General features: G+C 35.7%; 1 long non-coding RNA gene across 1 annotated transcript; it reads right to left on the bottom strand.

Annotated features, from left to right (window-relative positions):
* Positions 1 to 2,696: 2,696 nt before the first annotated feature.
* LOC143635330 (uncharacterized) lies at positions 2,697 to 4,421 on the bottom strand. The gene is made up of 2 exons (XR_013154035.1): positions 4,021 to 4,421; positions 2,697 to 3,282 (listed from the first exon to the last, which is right to left on the bottom strand). It is a non-coding gene; the product is annotated as an uncharacterized LOC143635330 (long non-coding RNA).
* Between the last annotated feature and the right edge of the window lie 778 nt (positions 4,422 to 5,199).

Below are 5,199 nucleotides of genomic sequence, written 5' to 3'. Positions count from 1 at the left end.
ATGAATTGCTCATCAACCTTTGTGTTGATAAACTTTATTTTATGAAATGTTACAGGTTTGCATCTAGGTTGATTATGGAGTTCGGTGAAGAAAACATCACAAATACCGTTAGGATATTAGCAAAAATGAACAATATTTGATTTGCTATATTTTGTTGTATTTGAGTTATGAATATTTGGTTATGTGACATTTTCGATGTTGTGAAATGAAATGAGTTTGTTAAATATTGTCGCTTTAAATAGTGTCATGCGCTTATGAGCAATCGTTGCACCCCGGCATGTTCCGCCGCCTTTGGTCGGGGTGTGACAAGGCTATTTTTGGTTCTTAAAGGGATATAAAAGAGTATCTGATTCGTTCGGTGGCTTATTTATGGGTCTCGTCTAGTAATTGTGATGTTAAGTTGAGTTAGGTAGAGTGGCTTAAAAACCCGCTAACTAATATTTAGTTTTTCCTTTTGTTTTCCTCCCTTTTAGGAATTCTTTATCGGGGAGGAGTGTTTATGGACCGCAATGAAGTATAATTATTGATTTCATAGGGGCATATGGATGTCAAATGAATCGACTTGCATTCCTAGCATGGTATGGTATATGTATTGTCGATTTTAATTCTGATACGACCAATTGTAACAAACCAATTACCACAAAACAAAGAGGTACGTGCAACGAATGTGAAAAGCCGAGTGTGTATGGAGTGAAGAATAATTCATTTGATTCCTACCAATAAATGATTCCTACCAACAAATGTCGAAAAAGCTTAGACGAGAACCTTATCCGAAAGCGTATTTTTAGAACCAGTGACTAGTCACAGAGAGACTATCCAACGAAATTTGTCAAACCAACAATGATAAGAAAGTATGATCATAATTACATATTTAATCTTAATCTTAATCGCGTTGATGCCCTGGTGGTCCGTTGGGAACCACCCACATATAGTTTAAGTGAAAGTCAATTTTTTTTGTTTATCTGCGTTTCGATGATTTGTTAGTGATTACATACAATATTATTATTATTATTATTATTATTATTATTATTATTATTATTATTTATAATACAAAGCTTACGGGTTTCGTCAGTTGGTAACAACATTCTAATGTAATATCCTCATTAAGCAAATATAAGTGTCGCTCCTATCGTATAGCCATCTAGCAGCCCCCGCTCTTGATCAACTCTTTCACCCCACAATCACGTATGTGTTTTAACGCCGTCACCACCAATCGTGCCAACACCGGTATATAGGACATAAACATTTAACCATGTTTACCAATTACCATGGTGCCAAAATCTAGTATAACCTATTGCAATATGACAATCCTACCAAATATGACTTTGTTATCACTAGCTAGCAATCCTTTTCTCCTTTTAACAACTAGCTAAGATGCCAAATGTTATCTACTACAAAAGTCCAATATGCAAAACCCACCATACAATAATACTTGGCAATTGGCATCAACCCATCAATATTATTTCAGGCCCCATTGGATAATGGTCCTAGAAATGCAATTGACTCCTCATATCATGGTGTTGTTCTAATGAATTTCAACCAGCGCCATCTTCGAGAATCATAAAAAAAGTTTGGGTCAAGGGCGAAAAAGAAAATTAGACCTAAAATGTTAAGTAATTGGGTTTAAACATTAAAAATACATAATTTTTTTTAAAAAATATATATAATTTAAAAAAACTTGTGCCTATCGGGGTATTGGGCCGGGTCGTTCGACCACCCGGCCCTGCCTCATAGCCGGTTGTGATTCTAACTACAATGATGCTTTGTAGTTGCATGGTTTTACCTGACCAAACTCGACCCGGGCCCAAAGTTTGATAGTCAAGTGACACATTCAAATACTGATTATTCGTAACGTCCTGCCTCTGCCATTGAAAATACGTAAAATGATCCTGTGCATCTACTTTATGGTCATGTATAACCATAAAATGTCACCTCATCAATATTTCGTTTTTTATGTGTCTGAAACTTTTGACTATTGCATATTTTCGGCGTATATATTTTATTTCGGTATATCTATTGTATTTACTTAACTAAAAACTTCACAATTTGTATTTGGTTAATATTTTCTTTTACCTTGTTATTAAAAAAAACGCATGAATCTTTAAAACAATGTAGTAGTAGTAAATTAGAAACACATGTTAAGAGTTATAAAACATTTTTGTTAAGAAGGTTGCCCAAATCACGTTTATCATACCAACGGTTGTTTCCGGATTGTCGTCGCACGTCGACAGTCGTCACAACCACTCGCGTATCCCTCACCCGAATGTGAATTCAACGGGACTGAGTAAACCAGTGACAATTGTATATATCCCCTTCTAAACTTACAAAACTGCATTTTTCCTAAGTTATGTATACTAAAAACTTGTGTTTTTGAGAATATGCAATTTTGTAAGTTTAGACGCGGGTAGATAAAATCCCTCGATGTTTCCCAAATTTCAAAAAGAACACCGCCTCATCCACCTTGCACCAAATTGACTCAAGGGTTTGTGATGACGTGAAAAGAAAAAACTCGAGTGTGAATGTTTATAATGGTAACCGAAGACACGATTAGTCGATTAATTACCCCACGATCGCCATAAAAAAACAACAAAGAGACTGACACCTTGGCATATTAGAGACGACAAACAACGATAGTTAATGAGCCTTTTCTGTTTCCGTTCGTTGAATCATTGCCAATGGACCGCAGGAAACACATATCCGAATAATAAAATTATATACAGTCCATTCATGCATCATATTTTCTTACGAACCTTTTTTTTTCATTCACATGATTTAAACTTTTACCACTTGACAAAAGTTGGTAACATACTAACATATATCTATATGTTACCATTTAAATAACACGTGTCTTGCCTCTATTAGAAATATTAATAATATTATTAATATAGTCCCCCCCTTTCAAATAACCGGAACCATGTTGCCAATAGTTTCCATTCGGAACAAGGCAACACCGGTTAAAATCCCGATAAGCGTAGCAAGGAAGCTTTCCCGCGGATTTGTTATAACATGACGAAAGTTTTGGCGTCGTTGCTGGGGAACTGGTGGAGGAACCTGAACCCGAATCTGAACCCGAACCGGACACTGAGGCGGTGGACGAAGAACATTTCTTCGGAGTCGATAAAAACGCCCTAATTTTAACCGGTGTTCGATCATATTCCTCAACGAGATTCGCTAGATCCTCGTCAGACGTTATGCGAACAAGCGCGTCTAGATCCTCCGTCGGTAATTGGCACCTCAAGCTCACCGGCTTCCCACATAATTCGCCGAGTTTGATCATTAGTTCTGTAAATCACAAGTACATCTCATTTTAATATCTAAATAGTCAAATGAGAGCTACCCAATATCTATTTGTCTAATTAATAAAAAAACTTGAAACGAGCTAAGCCCGAGCTTCTAGTAAAGCTCGTTATAGTCTCGTCAAGCCTTTAACGAGTCTATTTTGTATTTATTAGGTTTTAACTTTTCTAGACTTTGATGTATTAATTTCTCACCGTATACCCGAGCTATTGTTAAATCCTTTTTGTACAAAATATATAAAAATAATAAGAAATAAATATAATTATTTAATAATTCATAAATGTATACAGTACAACTTTTGTATTTTTAGGTTTTAAGTTTTCTAGACTTTGATGTATTAATTTTTTACCATATAACCGAGCTCGAGCCAAGCTATTGTTAAGTCCGTTTTTTACAAAATATATAAAGGAAATAAAAAAATAAATATAATTAATTAATAATTAATGGGCCGAGTACAACTGAACTTGAACTTGAAAAAAATAATGACTCATGCAAAAACGAGTACAAAGAAGTCGAGCTTGAGCTCTAGTAAGTTTCGTAAGTCAAAACAAGCCAAACTACATAAAAATAAATTGTATTTTCTTTTTAAAATATCAGAAACAAGGGGGGCTCAATTTTTCAGTATACAGATTTTCGAGGAAAAAACTGGTTAATTTACACTGCTCCGGGCCCACCCCTGGCCCTCACTATGTTTCGCCCAAAGATAACGAATCGATAACTAACCGGAGAAAGATATGGATCGCGCAACGGCTAGGATGCGTGTCTGGCCTCCATAGTACCGCAGCTTGCCGTCGGGATACCGCGGAAGTATCCGGCCACCGAAACTACATAATAATTTGATTGTTTCGGTGGCTGGAGACTTTGAAGCGGTAAGAGAAGCTCCCACCATTTCAAATCTTAAATGTTAAAAACTTAAAACTTAAAATTTTAAAGAGTGTTTGCTTCTTAAAGCAAGAGTAAAGTGCAACTAGCATTGTATTTATAGAGTTTTTTAGTGGGGTCCACTTAATGTGGGTTCGTTAAGAACCATGTAACTGTGGGGCCCATTTTATCGGGTTATGGATCCAATATATTCGTTGGTTTATGTTCATGTATCATGGGATTTTGGTTCATTAGTTTATATTTAATCACCTACCGGTTATTCGAGGTAACCCGATAATAATAGACGATTTTATATGCCAGTGAGTGTAAACCGTACTTGGTAACAAGCTGTCCATCTCCGGTTTAGAGGAAAATTCGTAAGCCGAAGACCTGCTGAGGTAAAGCCCGGCTATGATTGAAATTGAGACATGCGGCCTCCAACCCAAATCTTTATTTTCTCTCCAATATCAGTTGAGTTAAAACTCGTTGTTATTTCGGGTCATCAATAAATAATGAAAAACTAAGCTTCTCATTTTCAATTTTTTTTAACTTCTTCGGTAAACATGTTGGATGGTTATCATTATCACAAATGAAAAAAAACTAGTTTTAACTTTATTTCCGAGATGTCTAACGTGTTGTTTGTTGCGAGTGTCATTGTTTAAAAACCAGAATTAATTAATATGTAAATACCAAGTCGTAAAGTTATTGTAAGTGTTCTCTAGTGTAAGATATGTGTTTATTAGGCTATGTGTGTTAGTTTCATCAAAAAGTGTTGTCATGTTATCGGCACGTAGGGCGAAGTATCGCAACCACTTAGGCTTGTAATGGTCTCACAAAGATTCATATATTTTTTAATAAAATGAATGGTGAAGCAGAGTATTCTGATTGGCTAGTAAAGTTAAATTCCATCACACCCAAAAATGGTGTATGTGGTGATGTGGCAAATGAGCTCGGTGAGGCCATTACACATGATCTTATGTGTTGTTTAAGTAATAAGTATCAGACACTCGGTAGCCATTTTGAAAAGCAACATCAGTGTAA

Source organism: Bidens hawaiensis, unplaced genomic scaffold (assembly GCF_021521415.1).
Source record: "Bidens hawaiensis isolate Kalapana, Puna unplaced genomic scaffold, B.hawaiensis_p1.1 tig00007433_1, whole genome shotgun sequence".
NCBI lineage: Eukaryota > Viridiplantae > Streptophyta > Magnoliopsida > Asterales > Asteraceae > Bidens > Bidens hawaiensis.
This window is presented reverse-complemented; position numbering and strand designations above follow the sequence as displayed.